Genomic DNA, 20,149 nt, shown 5'->3' with positions numbered 1-20,149 from the left:
GTTGAGAGATAGTACATTTTAATTTGCCTTAAGTTTGCTTTTTCATTTTGTTATGTCTTCCAACAAACATGATTATTGTAAGAGTTTACCATATTATTATACACCAACATGTGTGTACACTAATGAAATTCATTATATGTATCAAAAAGGTGCTATTATTTTACACATGACAAGTCAAATGCAATGGACTATATGTGTTTATGTATATGTATGTATGTCTATATACACATGTACATATGTGTGGGAACATACATGTATGTATATGTATGTATGTCTTTGTATGTGTGTGTACACACATACATAGTCATCCTTCAATATCCATGAGGGACTTTTTGTGGGAATCCACTCAAATCTTCTGTGTACTTGAATCATCTCTAGATTAATGTGAATATCAAATACAATGTAAATGTAATGCAGAAGGCTGATTGTTATGTATTTTTTGGAGACTAATGACAAGAAAAATCTATACTAGTTATGCATGTGGTACGAACCTATGGAGGGTCAATCATGTATGCAATCCAGAAAAAAACACTGAAAGAATTAAGTTAAAAACTCACTTCCCTGGGGTTGGGAATTTAGCTCAGTGGTAGGGCTCTTGCCTAGCAAGCACAAGGCCCTGGGTTCGATCCTCAGCTCCAAAAAAAAAAAAAAAAAAAAACCCACAAAACAACTCACTTCCCTGCCAGGCGGTGGTGCTGTGGGATGTTCTGTATGGCAAATGTGTTGCTCTGATTGGTTAGTAAATAAAACACTGATTGACCAGTAGTCAAGCAGGAGGAAGTATAGGCGGGACAAGGAGGAGAAGAATTCTGGGAAGTGGAAGGCTGAGTCAGAGAAACACTGCCAGCTGCCACCATGACAAGCTGCATGTGAAGATGCCGGTAAGCCACTAGCCACATGGCAAGGTATAGATTTATGAAAATGGATTAATAATTTAAGCTATAAGAACAGTTACCAAGAAGCCTGCCACGTCCATACAGTTTGTAAGCAATATAAGTCTCTGTGTTTACTTGGTTGGGTCTGAGCAGCTGTGGAACTGGCAGGTGACAAAGATTTGTCCTGACTGTGGGCAAGGAAGGAAAACTCTAGCTACACAGTGGTGGTGCACACCTTTAATCCCAGCACTTGGGAGGCAGAGCCAGGTGGATCTCTGTGAGTTCGAGGCCAGCCTGGTCTACAGAGTGAGATCTAGGACAGGCTCCAAAACTACACAGAGAAACCCTGTGGGGGGGGGGGAGGAGAACGTGCTTAAATAATGTCAAACCAAAGCTGCAGGATGGAAGAGGACAAATGAAATTCCTCCACCCTTAACACACAAGATTTCTCTGTGCAGCCCTGGCTGTCCTAGAACTTCTCTGTAGACCATGCTGGCCTTGAACTCGGAGAGCCTCTGAGTGCTGGGATGGCATGTGCCACCACCACCCGGTGACAAAGGAAATCTTAGAGAATGGCTGGCCATGCTGGAGCAGTGGCGTTGTTCACATCTATCTGTAACTCCAGCTCCAGGGGGTCTCCTCTGACATCTGCACTCACGGGCGCATACCCACATACAGATACACATAATTAAAAATAATAACGCTTGCTTTGGCAGCACGTATACTAAAAATTGGGATGATACAGAGACAATTAGCATGGCCCTTTCTCAAGGATGATATACAAATTTGTGAAGCATGCCATATTTAAAATTAATAATAATAATAATAAAAATCTTTCTCAAAAAGAAGATAATTGACCAGATGTCCTAGGATATTGACTTTTTGAAATGTTTTCATTTTTTTATGGAGCCAGGGCATATGTGGAGGTCAGAGGATGATTTGTGAGAGCTGGTTCTCTTCTAGAGGTGAGTCCTGCTGACCAAACTCAGGCTGTCAGCTGTAGTAGAATGTCATTGTAAGGTGTGTTACTTGTGTTTGTGTTGCATTTGTTGAACTCTGTGAAGCTGTGTTACTGTGCCTGTCTAAAACATCTCATGGTCTAATAAAGAACTGGCCAATAGTGAGGCAGGAGAAAGGATAGGCGGGGCTGGCAGGCAGAGAGAAGATATAGAGGGAGAAATCTGGAGAGGGACAGATCCAGAAGAAGCCAGAGGAAGGGAGGACATCAGGGGCCAGCTACCCAGCTATACAACCGACAAGCCAAGGAGTAAGAATAAGATTTACGGAAATAAGAGAACCGGAAAAGCCCAGAGGCAAAAAGTAGACAGAATAATTTAAGATAAAGGAAGCTGGCTGGAAACTAAGCCAAGCCAAGGCTGGGTATTCATAAGTAATAATAAGTAAGCTTCTGTGTGTGAATTAATTTGGGAGCTGGGTAGTGGGCCCTCCCAAAAGACCAAAGAATAAACAACAGTCAGCCATGGTGGCAAGTACAGTTACCTAGTGAGCCATCTCATCAGCCCTACATTTTTGAAATCCGCCTCCTCCATGGTTCCTCTGTGTAGTTTTGGTGCCTGTCCTGGATCTCACATTGTAGACCAGGCTGGCCTCGAACTCACAGAGATCCTCCTGGCTCTGCCTCTGGAGTGCTGGGATTAAAGGTGTGCACCACCATCACCATCCAGCCATTTTTGAAATCTTAAGAAGATAGTTAATCAAATATACTGGAAAGTGAAGTTTTGTTTTGTTTTGTTTTTGTTTTTCAAGATAGGGTTTCTCTGAGCCCTGGCTGTCCTGGAACTCTCTCTGTAGGTCAGGCTGGCCTTGAACTCAGAGACCTGCCTGCCTTTACCTCCCGAGTGCTGGGATTTAAAGTGTGTGCCCAGCAGGGAAAGTGAGTTTTAAGTTAATTCTTTTAGTGTCTTTTTCTGGACTGCATACAGACTGACCCTCCATATCGACGGATTCTACATCTACAGATCTTATCAACTGTGGATTGAAAATGTTCAGAGAAAAAGAGCCAGAATTTGTGGTTCATACCTGTAATCTCAGAATTTGGGAGGCTGAGGCAGGAAGATTAAGAGTTTGAAGGGGATGGAGAGATGGCTAAGTGCCATCTGAAGGTCACTCACAGGACCTGCGTTCAGTTCCTAGTACCCACATCAGGCAGCCTGGAGGACCCAACCCCTCTGACCTCCTGGGTAGCTCACTTACACCTAACTACACAGAGACACATGCATGATTACAAATAATGAAATCTTTTCAAAAAAGAGTTTGAGGTCTATGTTTGCTACATAGACTGTCGAAGAAGAAGAAGAAGAAAAGAAGAAGAAGAAAAGGAGAAGAGAGAAGGAGAAGAAGAAGAGAGAGGAGAAGAGAGAGAGAGAGAGAGGAGGAGGAAGAAGAAGAAGAAGAAGAAGAAAAGAAGAAGAAGAAGAAGAAGAAGAAGAAAAGGAGGCTGAAGAGGAGGTGAGGAGGGGCTGGATAGGTGACTCGGTGACTCCGTGATTGGGAGGAGTGACTGCTCTTCCAGAGGATCTGGGTTCAGTTCCCAGCGCCCACAGGGCAGCTTATAAGCATCTATAACTCCAGTTCCTCTTTAGCTTCTGTGGGCACTGTGCAGGCAGGGGTGGTCCACAGACATGCAGGCAAACACGTATGTACATGGACTTTAGAAGGAGGGGGAGGAATAAGAGGAGAATCCGGGGACATATGTAGTTCAGTTGGTGGAGTGCCTAGCATGCCCCGAGCTCTGGGTTCAGTCCCTAATACTATATAAAATCAGGCACAGTGTACATGCCTGTGATGCCAGCACTCAGGAGGTAGAGGCAAGAAGGTAAAAAGTTAAACTTTACCCTCCCCTGCCTGCCTGGGTTACACGAGACCCTGTCCCAGAAAAAAGACAACAAACAAACAAAACACATATGTTTAAGGGGCTCCTTGATGGTTAGTTGGGTATTGTGTGTGACACTTGTCTTTAATCCTAGCTCCCTGGAGTCAGAGGAAGGCAGATTTTCGAATTTGAGGACAGCCTGGTCTACATAGTAACTTCCAGGTCAGCCAGAGTTACATGGAAGAAAAAAAAAGCTACAAAATGAAATGTGTAGGAGTGAATTAGAATAATTTATGATGCTCTAGAAACAATTCAAGAGCTGGGTGTGGTAAAATTGCTGGCTAGAATCGCAGCAAGGAAGAGAGTTATAAAGTCTTGTGTTCATCTCGAGATGATGGTTTATCGTTTTGCTTTGCCTGCATATGTGTGTGTGTGTGTGTGTGTTATGTGTGTATATTTAATTTTTTTACATGACAAAAACTTAAAACTGGCTGGGCGGTGGTGGCGCACGCCTTTAATCCCAGCACTCGGGAGGCAGAGCAGGCGGATCTCTGTGAGTTCGAAGCCAGCCTGGTCTCCAAAGCGAGTTCCAGGAAAGGCTCAAAGCTACACAGAGAAACCCTGTCTTGAAAAACAAAAAAAAAAAAAAATCTTAAAACTGAATTCTAACAATTGGTGTGTTTTCTTTGTTTGTTTGAACATGTAGAGCTCAACTGAATGGAGAGAAGAAAGCTTTACTGTGTTTGGGCTAACCTGCTTCAAAGACTGATCCTTAAACCTGAGCAGGCAGCCGGGCAGTGGTGGCGCACACCTTTAATCCCAGCACTTGGGAGGGAGAGGCAGGTAGATCTCTGAGTTCCAAGCCAGCCTGGTCTACAGAGCGAGTTCCAGGACAGCCAGGGCTACACAGAAAAACCCTGTCTGGAAAAAACCAAACAAGAAGAAGAAAAAAAAAAAAGGATAAAAAAAGAGGCTGACCACAAGGATCCTTCCTGTTTTTCATTCCCTAGGTCTTCACAGGGTCTTAATAATCTGCACTTTGTGGAAGCTTGAGGACCATTTTATGGAAGTTTAAGAGAAAAACAACATGGCAAGCAAGTTAGAGACTTCAGCTGATAACCAGAGGAAGGAGATGGGAAAGAGGAAGAAGGAAAGTCATGCCTTGCAGAGTCAGGGTCCCAAAATGAAGGTGGAGTCAGCAGGGAGGGGCCAGGCCACTGCATGGTGGAAGGGGAGCAGGCTTAGGAGAAAGAGCAAGCCCCAAGGACTCAGGCTTACGGCAGCATCTGACAGAGAAATGGAGAAGAGGACATAGAAAGAAGGAAAGGAAGGAAGGAAAGGAAGGAAGGAAGGAAGGAAGGAAGGAAGGAAGAAAGGAAGGAAGGAAGGAAGGAAGGGAGGGAGGAGGGTTACACAATTTGAACTGAAGTCCATTCTAGGGAGCTGGAGAGATGGCTCAGCGGTTAAGAGTACTGGCTGCTCTTACAGAGGACCAAGGTTCAATTCCAGCACCCACATGGCAGCTCATAACTGTCTGTGACTCCAGTTCCAGTGATCTTATTCCCTCACATGCATATGCAGTCAAACACCGATGCACATAAAAACAGAAATTAAAAAATTCAAAGTCCCGGCGTTGGTGGCGCACGCCTTAATCCCAGCATCAGGAGGCAGAGCCAGGCGATCTCTGTGAGTTCGAGGCCAGCCTGGCTACCAAGTGAGCTCCAGGAAAGGCACAAAGCTACACAGAGAAACCCTGTCTCGAAAAACCAAAAAAAAAAAAAAAAAAAAAAATTCAAAGTCCATTATAAACTTTGATTTTTTTTTTTTTTTTCGAGACAGGGTTTCTCTGTGTAGCTTTGCGCCTTTCCTGGGACTCACTTGGTAGCCCAGGCTGGCCTCGAACTCACAGAGATCCGCCTGCCTCTGCTCCCTAGTGCTGGATTAAAGGTGTGTGCCAACACCGCCCAGCTAAACTTTGAATTTATAGTCCTCCATGAACTGAGTGTGTCTGTGTGCATGCACAAAGGCATTCTAGAAGCTGGTTTTGGTTGTTTTTGCTCTTTTGGGGGCCTGCCACCCAGCTCACAAATCACACATGGAGGCTTATTCTTTTTTTTTTTTTTTTTCACAGAAAAAAAATTTTTTTTTTTTTTTTTTCTTTTTTTTTTTTAAAGATTTATTTATTTATTATGTATACAGTGTTCTGTCTGCGTGTATCCCTACAGGCCAGAAGAGGGCACCAGATCTCATTACAGATGGCTGTGAGCCACCATGTGGTTGCTGGGAATTGAACTCAGGACCTTTGGAAGAGCAAGCAGTGCTCTTAACTTCTGAGCCACCTCTCCAGCCACCCCCCGCACCCCCAAAAAAATAATTTTATTTATTTTGAGACAGTGTGTTATGTAGCTCAGCTGGCTTTAAACTGATTGTGTAGTCAAGGATAACCTTGAACTTCTGATCTTCCTGCCTCCACTTTTCTGAATGCTGGGATTATAGGCACGTACCACCATGTCTTTTTATGTTGTGCTAGGGATTGAACTCTGGGACTTATGCATGCTAATTAAGTACTGTACCAACTGAGCTACATACCTAGCCCCCAAAGGCATCTTACATATTTGTTTTACATGAAATTCAAGCCCACCAACATTGTCTAATGGCACCTGGAATCACAATAAGGGATGAGGTCTCTTAAGCCTGCTTCCCCAACAGTGTGAGAGAATGGAAGGACAGGAAAGGGTACAGAAATACCTACCAAGGGGTAGCTTTGCTCACTGCATGGGTGGTGGTGGTGGTGGTGGTGTCTTGGACTGTCCCATCCAATATGGAAGCTAGGAGCTCTCTGTGGCTCCTGCTGCCATATTGGAAAATGTAAAACAAGTCTCTTTCTGTCCCATCAGCCTGCTTCCAACTAATGACACAGAGACTTCTTATTAATGATGAAAGCTTGGCCTATAGCTTAGGCTTGTTCCTAACTAGCTTTTACAACTTAAATTAACCTATTTATATTAATCTGTGTTCTATCATGTGGCGTTACCTCTCTTACATTTTTCACCTCCTGTTTCCCCTCTTTGTCTCTTGGTGGAGGCTTATTCTTAATTATGAATGTCTGGCCTTAGCTTGGCTTGTTGCTAGCCAGCTTTCCTTAACTTTAAATTAACCCATCTGTCTTTGACTTTGTGGCTTTTCTCATTCTCTTGCTGTAAATCTTACTCTTACTCCGTGGCCTGCTGTGTAGCTGGGTGGCTGGCCCCTGGAGTCCTCCTCCTTCTCTGGCTACTTCTTCCTCTCCTCCCAGATTTCTTCTACATCTTCTCTCTGCCTGCCAGCCCTGCCTATCCTTTCTCCTGCCTCACCATTGGCCATTCAGTTCTTTATTAGCCCATCAGGTGTTTTAGACGGGCACAGTAACACAGCTTCACAGAGGTAAACAAATACAACATAAGCAAAAGTAACACACTTTAAAATACTATTCCCCAACAGAAGGGAAGGACAGCACAAAGATACTGAGGGAGCAATATGTGTGACTACCTGAAGGACAGATATCAGCACCCATAACGATTCCATTTCAGTTTACACTAGTCATGGAAAAATTGTATATTGTTATTTGTCATACACTTGCTTTTATCACTTTGATACATTCTGAACAGCTTTTTTGATCTTTCTTGTTCAATTTTTTTGAAAATTATTTTAATGTGTTTTTATTTTATGTGTATTAGTATTGGCTTGCACTGTGTATGCATGTAAACCTTATGTGTGCCTGGTGCCCTTGGAAACCATAAGTGGTCATCAGATTAGAATTAGAGTTCTGGTGATGGCAGTGGTGGCGCACGCCTTTAATCCCAGCACTCGGGAGGCAGAGGCAGGCGGATCTCTGTGAGTTCGAGGCCAGCCTGGTCTACAGAGCGAGATCCAGCACAGCCAGGGTTACACAGAGAAACCCTGTCTGAAAAAAACAAAACAAACGAACAAAAAACCAACAAGAAAGAATTGGCGTTCTGGGTTATGAGTGATTGTGAGCGACTGTGTGGTGCTGAGACCCAAACCTGGTCCTCGGCAAGGACAACGAGTACTCTCAGCTGCTGAGCCCTCTGTCCCAGTCTTGGATTTTTGTTTTTGCTTGTTCGATTTTTTGTTTTTGGCTTTTTTAAAATTTATTTTTACTTCATGTGTGTGGATGTTTTGCACTATATGTGTTCATGGTGCCCAAGGAGGTCAGAAGAGGGTGTTGGATCCCCTGGAACTGAAGTTACAGATAGCTGTGAGCTGCCACGTAGGTGCTGGGAATTGAACCCGGGTCTTCTAGAAGAACAGCCAGTGCTCTTTACTAAGCCATCTCTCCAGCCCTGTTTCTGGCTTTTTGAGATAGTGTTGTTTTTGTTGTTGTTGTTGTTTTACTCTACAGACCAAGCTGGCCTCAGATTCAGAGATCTGCCTGCCTCAGTTCTGGGATTAAAGGCGTGCGCCACCATGCCTGGCCTTTTTTTTTTTTTTTTTTTTAAGACAGGCTCTTGTCTAGCCCCACATGACTGGCCTTGAACTCCTTATGCAGCAGAGGCTAGACTGGAACTCCTGACCCTCTTGCCTTTACCTCCCAGATTCTGGGATTACGAGATTACAGACACATGGCACATACTCCGTCTAGACTGTAAAGTCCTTGAGGGCAGAGGCTGCGCTGCGCACAGAACTTTTGGTACAGCCCAGACTCCCACCCATTGCTGTGTACTTCGGCAATTTCATTCCCCCTGCTAACTGGAAAGAGGTGGTTTTTTTTTTTTTTTTTTTTTGAATTTCTTTTTTTGCGCTTTTGAACTCATCTGTAGAGCTCTCAATTCACAAATCCGCTCCTCTGCTGAGTGCTGGATAAGGCGTGCGCAAGGGGCGGGAAGAGGAGGTGGGTTTTTTTTAGAGTAAGTAATGTGAGGCTGGGGGTAAAGGTCAGTGGAGAGTACCTGTTTGGCACGCACACCGTCCTGGATACCATCCCTAGTACCATGATACATCACTACAGTAAATGATGGAATGGAACCCGAAGTGTGTAGATACAGGCAAAGAATTCTCCGTGAGGAGCAGCTAGAGTTCTAATATCTATTTACTTCTAAGCAGTACCGTGAGAATAATTAATGTTTGCCCATGTCTTTGAGATCTTCAGATGAAAGGATCCAGAGAGTCTAGAATTATTACAAGATTGCCATGACTCAAAGCCTCAGAACACAATTCATACACCTTCCAGGGTTTGCAGGCTGGGAAGAAGCCAAGGCGCCTCCTCCGACAGTGGCTGAGAGGTGGCCTCCCAACACTGGTGTTCAGGGAAAGCAAATTTGAAAATAAAGCTGGAGATAATGAGGATCCAAACCAAACAAACCCTTGGCTTCCTGAGCAAAAGTGAACTGGAGATGCTGTGAGGCATCCTGAGGTAGGGAGTTGTTGGCCTCTGGAGAAGTTATCTTGCTCCTAATCCTTCATCTTCGTCCTGTGTGGGCCTCAGCTGCTGATGTGAGAGTCAGGTTGGGCTTACCTGGACTCAGTCATCACAGCTCAAAGTGTTTTTTTGGTTTAAGGATGCAGACTTGAGAATCGTGATCCTTGCAAAGCTGTATGGACACCAGTCTCCTCTTTCTCCTTGTCCCTAACTCTCCCTCCTCTCTAACTCTCTCACCCTCCCCTTCTGGATAATACAATTGATCTCTTTAAAACATTTTTATTGCTGATCAGTGGTGGCGCACGCCTTTAATCCCAGCATTCAGGAGGCTGAGGCAGGTGGGTCTCTGTGTCTCTGTGAGTTCCAGGCCAGCCTGGTCTACAAAGCTAAGTTCCACGACAGCCAGGGCTACACAGAGAAACCCTGTCTTTTTTTTTTTTTTTTTTTTCTTCTCGAGACAGGGTTTCTCTGTGTAGCTTTGCACCTTTCCTGGAACTCACTCTGTAGCCCAGGCTGGCCTCGAACTCACAGAGATCCTCCTGACTCTGTCTCCCGAGTGCTGGGATTAAAGGCGTGTGCCGCCTCTGCCTCTTTCTCTCTCTCTCTCTCTCTCTCTCTTCTCTCTCTCTCTCTCTCTCTTGTTTTGTTGTGTGTGTGTAAGATATGTGTGGAGAGCAGAGAACAAGTTGTGTGAATCACTTCTTTCCTTTCCCAGTGTGGGTCCAGGGATTGAACTCTGCCCTTCAGGCTTGGTGGCAAGCACTTTTCCTGATTAGCAGTTGACATTCTGTTGTGACTCACACACACTAGAGTCTGTTGCTTCAGCCTTTAAGCTTAGGTTTTCCCTCCATGTTACTTGGAGACAAACTCTCTCTCTCTCCTTTCATCTTTGCTCTATTCCCGCATCCTTGCTTTGGGAGACTTGGATTGGTACCACTTCAGCAACAGTTCACTAACCATGAACAACATCTCTGTGTCCAAAAGCTGTGGCTGCCCATGTTTACATGGAAAGAAAAGAATTCCAACACTTCTGCAGGCCCAGGCAGACAGAGTTATAACGTAGCAGTAAATCATACGATGCTGTTAGGGTGTGTCTCAGATGGGTTGGAAAAAGATCAAATGTCCTCACTTGTGAGCTAGGAGGGAGGGAAAGAAGGAGGGAGGGAGAGAAGGAAAGAAAGTAGGCAAGAAGGGCTTAACCAGACAGGCCTTATGCCTGGTGTGATGGTAAAGCTACTCTTTTGTTTGTTTGTTTTGTTTTTTTGGGACAGGGTTTCTCTGTAACAGCCCTGGCCTGCCTCTGCCTTGCTTTGCATTTTGAGGGAAAAAAAAATTCAATAGACAAGTCGGACGGTGGCCCACGCCTTTAATCCCAGCACTCAGGAGGCAGAGCCAGGCAGATCTCTGTGAGTTTGAGTGCAGCCTTGTTTACAGAGCGAGATCCAGGATAGGCACCAAAACTACACAGAGAAACCCTGTCTCGGAAAAACAAACAAACAAACAAACAAATTTAATAGACAGGGTTGGGGATTTAGCTCAGTGGTAGAGTGCTCGCCTAGCAAGCCCAAGACCCTGGGTCAGCTTGGGGTGGGGTGGTGGGGTGAGTGGGTGGGTGGGAATTAATAGACAATGAGCCAAGACAGTGTTCACACTAAATGTTCATCTCTCAGCAGATAGGGCCAGTCATTTCCTGTTTTTTGAGGGACAACTTTGGTTAGGGTGCTGTGTGGGGTTAGGGTGCTAGGGTGGCTCGAATACCCAGAAAGCCTGTGATTTAATAAAAAGAACAATATCAAATTCACTAAAGATTCCATCCATGACCCTAACCTAGAAGGTATAAGTTGGTTTTTATCTGTTTGCATTGAGATGGGGTCTCATACAAGCCAGGCTGGTCTCAAACTTACGTCACCAAGGATGGTAGTGGCACACGCCTTTAATCTCAGCACTCTAGAGGCAGAGGCAGGAGAATATGATTTTGAGACCAGTCTGGCCTTCAGAGTGAGTTCCAGGACAGTCAGGGCTACACAGAGAAACCCTGTCTTGAAACACACACACACACACACACACACACACACACACACACACACACACACACACACAAAGTCACATTTCCCCCCATTTTGCTATATAGTCTGGTGTTGGGGTTGGTGGATCAGGACCAGCAGCAACTGACCTTTCCGTTGTCCACATAGTTGTGAGAGGAAACCCTGTGAGAAGTCTTGACACAATGATTTGTTGCCCATCAGCAGAGAACTTCCAGCTCCTTGATGCTATGGACCAAGAACTCATAGAAGCCACCGTGAAGTGTGTCCTTTGCCTTGTCCTTGCTTACATAACCGCATTGGGTACCAGACCCTGATCTTGGATCTTCTCTGCAGGGTGCTGCTGGTGCCCTGGAGTCCCACAGCATCCTTCATTTTGACTCATGAGTCTGACTGATGCCAATACACTTCTTGGTTGGGATTTTGATGATTTTGAGATTTAGGTGAGGTCTGAGTGTAGCTGGGATGCCAGAGAAGATGGTGGCCAGTGCCATGAACAACAGCACCAAGGAGCAGAAATGGCAGACAGGGTAGGTTTTGAAATGGAATCTCTCAATTGGCCAAAATGCTTTGTCTTCAGAGGCTCATCGCTGACATTGGTCCCTGCTGCTCTTGTGTGTGTATGTGTGTGTGTGTGTGTGTGTGTGTGTGTGTGTGTATGTGTACACAATAGTGTACACGCTGGTGTCAATGGAGGCCAGAGATCAACTTTGAGTGTTTTTCTCAATTGCTTGCCACCTTGTCTTATCTATTGATAAGGCAGGGTCTCCCACTGGACCCAGTACTCACTGAATGGTTAGATCTGCCGCCAGTGAGTCCTGGAATCTGCCTGTCTCTCTGCCTCCCTTGGGTTGTGCTTTCGGGTGCATGAGACCTTGTTTACTTTCTTTGGGTGCCTTCTCAGGGTATGAACTCAAATCCCCGTGTTTGCAAAGCAGGCACTTTTACTGACTGAACCCTCTCTCTAGCTCCTGGGTTTCTGTAGTTTTTCTTCAGAAATCACCAGAATGAGCTTCAAGGGGTTCTCACAGTTCTTGCTCCTGGTCTTGAACATCCCTTCTGAATCCCCGAACACTGGCAAGTGGCAGCGTCACCAGGGAACGTGTCAGAAATGCACACAGAAATGTCTCAGAAGCACAGAGTCAGAGACTCGGTGGGGGTCGGGCCTAGGGTCTATTTTAACCCCTCTAGCAAGAGTATGTTGTAGGATCAGAATCCTAATACTTTAGAGGCTGAAGCAGGAGAATTGCTGGGACTATGGTGTTAAAACTTGACAGCCATTGGTCCAAGGGGAAAGCTTATTACCGGGTGGGGGAAATCGGGAGCATGCTTCCGTCTGTTATGAGTGTGCTTTAATATTAGTGTAAATTGCTATTCTTAGCTGGGCATGGTGGCATGCACTTGTAATCCTAATACTTCAGAGGTTGAAGCAGGAGAATTGCTGGGAGTTTGACATCAACCTGGACTACTTTTAGTCAGGTCAGGGCCACCATGGGCTAGAGTGGAACCTTTTTTTTTTTTTAAGCTGCTTTTGTCTCCCGTCTTGTCTTTGCATCCCAGATTTTGTATTTAGAAATGAGAAATTCTCTCATTTTTCCCTCTTCCCCAAGAGACAACTGGTAATATTGCAGTTTTCTACCTGTATTTCATCTCTTGCTGGAGTCCAAATTCCTCTCTGAGGTGGGTGCTCTTGCCAGCCCCTGGCCTCTCGGCCCTGCGGCCACAAGGCAAGGGGCTTGTTCCACTGTTTGCAGCAGCCTGGGCCAGCTGACACAGGGGATGTGACTGCCTGGCCACCTGCCTGGGAGGAGGAAATCTTTCCCTGGGCTCAGCAGTCCGACCTGGTCCAGTCAGGGGAGCTTGGCGGTGCAGGCAACACCTGGTAGGTCAGTTCACAGGGAAGAGCTGAGGACCAGAGCCCAGAAGTGGACACACCCCCTCTTTAACCTTGTCAGAGTTGGTGAGGGTGTGCAGATAGGGCTCTTGGTTCTTCCGGAGAAAGGCAGAGCATGAAGGTTTGGATATGGCTCGTGCCCCTGAAGAACGTGTTAAACTGTAATTATGAGACATTAGGAGGTGGGACCTTGCAGAGCTGATTAGGACTCTGCATAAATGAGTGGATTAACCCGCCCAAGGGATTAATGGATTAATGAGCCATCCCAAGAGTGGGTCAGCTCTAAACCCCAGTGTGGCTGGAACTCTTGGGTCTGCCATCTCTGGCCATCTAACACCTGCCCTGTTGTAGGATTCTGCCAGCAAGCAGGCCATCTCTAGCAGTAGGCTCTCATGACCTTGGATTAGAGCCGTGAGCCAAAATAGAGCTTCCTTTTGTGTATATAATGTCAGGTGTTTCATTACAGCAGCTCAAGATGTACAGAGACAGTGACATATTATTTGCTTTTCTACCTTCTAAAAATTCAACTGGAGCCGGGCGGTGGTGGCGCACGCCTTTAATCCCAGCACTCGGGAGGCAGAGCCAGGCGGATCTCTGTGAGTTCGAGGCCAGCCTGGGCTACCAAGTGAGCTCCAGGAAGGGCGCAAAGCTACACAGAGAAACCCTGTCTCGAAAAACCAAAAATAAATAAATAAATAAATAAAAAATAAATAAATAAAAATTCAACTGAGAGCCTAGCATGGTGGTGCACACCTTTAATCCCAGCACTCAGGAGGCAAAGGCAGGCAGATCTCTGTGAGTTTGAGGCCAACCTGGTCTACAAAGCAAGTTCCAGGATATCCAGAGTTGTTATACAGAGAAACCCTGTCTCAAAAAACAAACAAACAAAAAACAAAACAAAAAAACAGAAAAGAAAAATTCAACTGAGTTCTTGAAGGAAGGGCCTCAGTTCATTTAATATCATGCTTCTGAGGCTCAACAGATTGTAATATGCATCTGTGTGCCACAGTGTGTGGTGCTATGGGTCCCAGGAACAGAACTGAGATTATCAGATGTGGTGTCAAGTGTCTTTACCTGTTGAGCTATCTTGCTGGCCCCTCAGAGGTTATAATTTTGAATCATATTCCACTGAGGACATAACACAATGTTTCCAAATATTCCCAGTAAATATTTGGGTCCTGCTCCCTTTCCTCCCTTCCTCTCTCCCCTTCTACCATCCATCCTTCCCTTTCAGTGATGGAGATGGAGACAGGACCTTGACTATGCTGGCAGGCACTCTGCCACTGAGCTGCACAATGCAGCCCCATGCTTGGTTTTGAGTTGTTACTAAGATCAAAGAGACGTGCTTGTAGAAGATAACCAAGGAAGAAGAGCCTGCTCTATTGTCAACAAAATCTACTAAGAGCCGGCCAGTAGTGGCACACCCTTGTAATCCCAGCACTTGGGAGGCAGAGGCAGGTGGATCTCTGTGAGTTCAAAGCCAGTCTGGTCTACAGAGTGAGTTCCAGGACAGCTAGGACTGTTACACAGAGAAACCCTGTCTCAAAAAAAAAAAAAAAAAAAAAAATCAACTAAGAAAGTGATTGAACCAGGTGGTAGTGGCACAGTTCTTTAATCCCATGACTCGGGAGGTAGAGGCAATTAGATCTCTGAGTTTAAGGCCAGCCTGGTTTGCAAATTGAGTTCCAGGGCAGCCAGGACTGTTACACAGAGAAACCCTGTCTAGGGGGTGGGGGGTAGGACAAAAAACTGAAACAAACAAAAACCAATGAAGTATCCTCCTAGCCACATTCTGAACAGTGGAACAGAATGTAGTGGAAGGGACCTGTGATGGCATTTCCATCAGCGATGGCATCTGAGACCAGTGAAAGAAGGAAGAAAGCACCATACATGGAGTTGGAGAAAAAATTGTTGTTGGATGAAAGTGAAATCTCTAACTATAAATGAACTCAGTACCAAATGGACTAAGTCCTTAAATATCAAAGACAAAACATAAAACCTCTGAGTGTCATGTGTGCTGAACACATCTTTAATGCCAGTTAGAAGCCAGCCTGGGCTACATAGAGAATTCCAGGCCGACCAGAATTACACAGTGAGACCCTGTCTTAAAAGGAAAAAAAAAAAAAGGGTACAGTGTTTCACAGGAAGCCAAGGACATGGCCAAGAGTATTCCTGGAGCCTGCAGGGGGACGGGGATGGTGGGGGAAGGCAAGTATGGGAGGGGTGCTGGGAAAGCAATGGCTCAGAAGTGTGAACGGCCTGGGCACGGGAGAGCAGCTCTGTGGTCGGTGTGGTTGAAGTACGGAGTGGTGAAGGAGCCCAGGGAAGGTGTAGACACAGGCGAGGGGCTTGAACCTTCCCCGAGACTCTCAGGTTCAAAGACAGCGGAGGGGCCACTGCATCAGCCCTGGAGGAGGGAGGTGTGATGGGTCTGAGCACTGACTGAATCTTCATGGTGTGCTGTGACAGTTCACACTTTCATCCTTGTACTCTAAGTTCCTTTGTGACTATTGACTCCGCACATGAGCCTGAGAGGATCGTGATGTTATGTTGAGCTATTATTACCTTAGTCCTCAAGTGGTAGAAGGGAGCGTGTAGAGAATAGCCCCCATAGGCTCATAGGGAATGGGTCATAGGGAAGGGCATTATTTGAAAGGATTAGGACATGTGGCCTTGTTGGAGTAGATGTGGCCGTTTTGGAGGAAGTGTGTCACTGGGGGTGAGCGTTGAGGTTTCAGGAGCTCAAGCCAGGACTAGTGACTCACTGTCTCTTCCTGCTGCCTGCTAATCTGGATGTAGAACTCTCAACTATCTCTGCAGCACAGTGTCTGCCTTCGGCTAAACTTCTGAAACTGTGAGCAAGCCGAGCCCCAATTAAATTGTAAGAGTTGCCATTGTCAGGGTGTCTCCTCACAGCAATAGAAACCCTAAGACAGAGTAAGACCCCACTCACCAACTGGTCCTGGTAACTAAGAAATAGAATGTGGATGGTGTGTGTGGAAAAAAAATTCTACGTGCTTGTACCATGTGCAGACCATCTTTACATGAGAGATGTGAGATAATCAACTGATAAAAAAGAACAGGTTCAGTGGGGTGGTGGTGTCAAACACCTTTAATCCCAGCACTCGGGAGACAGAGACAGGCAGATCTCTGAGTTTGAGGCCAGCCTGGTCTACAGAGCGAGATCCAGGGTGGCCAGGGCTACACAGAGAAACCCTATCTCGAAAACCAAACAAACAAATGAAAAGGCTCATTTTTGGCTCGTGGTTTTAGAGCCTCCAAACGTTGTTTGTTGGCCTCTAGTCAGGGTGCAGGGTGGTAATGATGGAAATGTATGCCCACACTATGGCCAGGGGACAAAAAGAAGAAGTCAGGGCCCACAATCCCCTTCAAGGCCATGCATGTGAACAGGTGTGTATGTGTGTGTGTGTGTCCCCGAGTGTGCACACATGCCAGAGGATGTCCAAGATCTTCTTCAGCTAAACACTGATCCTCTGGTTCTCACTACTCTGTGCTATGAATTCAGGCATAGACAACTGTCTACCATGATGCCTGACTGGCTCCCATTTCTTCTTCTTTTTTTTTTTTTTTTTAAATTGATTGACTGATTAGTTTGAGTCAAGGTCTCATATATTCCAGCTGGTGCCAAGCTCTGTGCAGCCCAGGATAACCTTGATTTTCCTGCCTTCACCTCTGGAATGCTGGGATCATGTCGCCATGCTGGATTTATGGAGCACGTGAGATCAAACCCAGGCTTCGTGAATGCTAAGCAAACACCATGGCAACCAAGCTGCACCCCAGGCCCTTCGCTCAGATTTATGTTTCTCGTGTGTGTGTGTGTGTGTGTGTGTGTGTGTGTAAAACTAATAATGGTCTCGGGAATCTTCCCATATCCCGAGGCACCTTTCCTTGTTTATAAGGTGTGTTGTCTCGCTTGAAACTAGAACTCACTAATAATGCTAATTTGGTTGTCTAGCTTGCTCTGGGGAGCCCCTGGTCTTTGCTTTCAGAGTGCTGGAATTACAGCTGTGCTACCATTACCCATATTAGGTTCTGGGGAGCCACATTCCAGGCCTCATGCCGGTGTGGCAAGACTTTTAGCCACCGAGCCATCTCCTCGACCCTCAGATTTCTTTTTATTAAGAAAAACTTACATTTATTTGTATGTATCTATGTGCGCTCTTGGGCATGGTGTGCGTGTGGAGGTCAGAGGACAACTTGAAGTAGTCAGGTCTCTCTCCACCTTGTGAGTCCAGGGGCTGGGACTTGGGGGCAAGCACCTTTCCACACCGAGTGATTTCCCTAACCTGCCTTCAGATTTCTCAGTGAAACAAATCGCTGGATGGTGTTGGTGAGAACAATGATAGAATTGTTTGTCAGCTCGTGTCTCTGTTCTAATGCAGACTCCGGTGACATTTACAGCCACAGGAGGGCACAGGATTTATCTATGGCCTCCACCGTGAAGGAAGCGCTTGTCGGTAGTACAAAGAGGTGGGCTTGGGCTGTTTTCTGTATTCAGCATCAGCTGTGGGTCCAGTTCTCATCGCTGCTCTTTTTTCTGCTGTCTCTTTCCCAGCATCAGTGCTTGAACACAGCCTTCTTCTCTACCTCTGTTTCCATCTCACCCTGGATGCTTCCCGTGATTTCCCATCCAATAAGAGAAGGAGAGTGGAGTTTTGCTTGCCCTGGCAGCCAAACATCTTGGGGCTTGCTCCAGGCTCCGCCTCCCACACGTCCACCGCCAGTGTGGACTCCTAGGCTCTTCCCCAGATGCTGTTTTTCCATCCCAGGAGCCGACCTCATTGTTCCTAGGGCTGAAGCCATCCTATAAGACAACACTTGCCAATTTGGGATTGATGGCGGTTTTGCGTTTGTGGCACTAGAGGAGCCAGCTTGTTCCATTGTCCTTTGTCACGAAAACGATATTAATAGCCTTTCCTTTCCGCTGAGCCCAAACATGGCTGAAAACACAGAAGAGTGCCTGGCATGTCGCACATGGACACAACCTGGAAAGTCACTGGCTTAGGAGCCTTGCTGTTGTTTGTGGAAAGTGCCAGAACCTGGCTCTGCTTCCTGCCCTCACAGAACAGCATGACATTTGGCTCAATCAAGCTCCCGTCATGGGTTGCCACACAAACATTGCCTGTCTTGTGCTGTCATTTCCTGGCAGTGAACAATCACTCTCCATTGCCTCAGGATGCTCTCTCTCATCATGTCCCTCTCGCGGCAGCTGAACCAGCCCTCAAAAAAGCAGCTGTACAGCTGGAGTCGTTCTTTTGGGAACACAGGCAGGAACAAAGCCAGTGTGGCGTCTCTGGAAGAGCACCAACTGTGCAGCCCAATTGAGGAACGGCCCCCCTCCCCCGCCATTAACCTGTCAGAGCCACACACGTGCCTTCCTGTCATTTCTTCATCTGACACCTTGAGATTGGGAAAGTGGCAGCAGGAACTCTCCTTTTACACAATCACCGACTGGCCTCACCCCACAGCGCTGGCCACTGGACATGACAACACAGCTCCAGCAGCCAAGCTAACCAGTTGTCTTTCCAGCTCTTTCCTCAGTTAATATGCATCGTTGTTCTTGGCCATACCTTTAACTTCTGATGCCTCACTTTCTCCCATTACTTAAATGCATTTATAGAAGACCAATTCAAGGTGATTTCTGTATTCTCAGCATGGACTGTTCTGTGTTCGTGGGAAATATGTTTCTTCATATGCACACTGGGAATAATTAAGTGCTAGATAGTAATTCATCAAATAACCAACTAATATGCATGTAACATCTATTTTGTGTATGTCACAGTGTATGGAGCTCGCTGTGAAGGTTTAACAGATTGCTCAGGAGATTCGTATCCCTGAAAAGTTAATGATGATTAGTTCATATTTTAAATGACAAAATGCTGGCTTATTACTTGGGACTTCTTTGTAATAGGAATTTAAGCACAACCAAGGGATAAGAAGTGAACTCATTCAGACTTGAGGTTTGGGGAGCAGTAAATTGAATGTTAGTAATAAATGATGTGGACTTTCCTTGTTAGAAGGAAATCCTTCTGGAACCTTCCAGCTTACAAAGCACTATCCTGACAAGGAAATGTTACATAACCCCAAACTGACCATTATCTGGTTATTCGCTTGCAGAGGCAGAAGCTGCCAGACTGTTGAAATGGTCATTTCTGATTCCCAAAAGGTGGAAATAATAAATAAGCAGTTAGATCTACACTCTAAAGGATGGAATGGGAAAAGATTGACGGTCATGTGCGCCCCGGTTTGTCCTGCTTACATATTGATGAGGCGCCCACCGGTACAACATACTTGGTGTGATTTTTCCTCATATCCTGGAATCCTCATGGAGGCCCTGTCTCCCGCCTGTGTGTAATAACAACAGATCTATAACTTCACAGGACGTAGAATCCTATTTTGTTCATTCTCACAGTTAAAAGATTTCAGATTTTGCGCTTCCCCCTCAGCGATTAGTTCCATCTGCCTGCATCTTAACAGCAGAGAACACGGTTCTGTGGGCCAGGGCATCTGTGTTCAGGAGACGGAGTTATCTCCCGATAATCCTCCTAGCCTCACATTAGCAGCTTTAAATTGTTCAGTATTTTAGAAACACCATCACCCCCGCATATTAAATATTAAGGGCCTCCCTCGGCGCCCGAACCTTGAAAGTTATTCTCTGTAAAAATTTGCGCGAGTGGTTTCCATGGTGCAGAATGAACGTTGCAGCGAGGTTTTTTGGAAGCAGCATGGCTATAAACGTCATTCCCGCCCATGCCGTTCACAAGGGCCCATTTGCTGTGAAATATTTTGAAAACACAGCTGAAGCGGGGACGGCGCAGAGCGCAAACATGCAAAAATTAAAAAAAAAAAAAAACGAGCGGAACGTGATGGACGATGGAGGGAGTGACAGCTTCAGGAAACCAACGTAAACCTAGAGGGACCGACGCGGTGGTGCGGCCGTTCCCCAGGAGCTGGGGGGCCTGGCGGGTGGAGGAAGGCGCCATCGAGCCTGCTTTCTCCCCGCAGCATCGGGGAGCAGGGCCTGGCGGGCCCCAGTCCTCCCAGACCCAAAAATAGCTACACAAA

The 20,149-nt window shown here is 46.1% G+C and overlaps 1 long non-coding RNA gene and 1 other non-coding gene across 2 annotated transcripts; both read left to right on the top strand.

Moving 5' to 3' along the window:
* Positions 1 to 1,579: 1,579 nt before the first annotated feature.
* On the top strand, positions 1,580 to 1,683 carry LOC114690762. Its single transcript, XR_003734123.1, has one exon. It is a non-coding gene; the product is annotated as a U6 spliceosomal RNA (small nuclear RNA).
* A 1,623-nt stretch (positions 1,684 to 3,306) lies between these two features.
* On the top strand, positions 3,307 to 19,698 carry LOC119089142. The gene is made up of 3 exons (XR_005092984.1): positions 3,307 to 3,344; positions 17,467 to 17,541; positions 17,640 to 19,698. It is a non-coding gene; the product is annotated as an uncharacterized LOC119089142 (long non-coding RNA).
* The last annotated feature ends 451 nt before the right edge of the window (positions 19,699 to 20,149 follow it).

The sequence above is a fragment of the Peromyscus leucopus genome, chromosome 15, assembly GCF_004664715.2.
Source record: "Peromyscus leucopus breed LL Stock chromosome 15, UCI_PerLeu_2.1, whole genome shotgun sequence".
NCBI lineage: Eukaryota > Metazoa > Chordata > Mammalia > Rodentia > Cricetidae > Peromyscus > Peromyscus leucopus.
The sequence above is the reverse complement of the archived record's forward strand: the minus strand, read 5'-3'. Positions and strand labels throughout refer to the sequence as shown.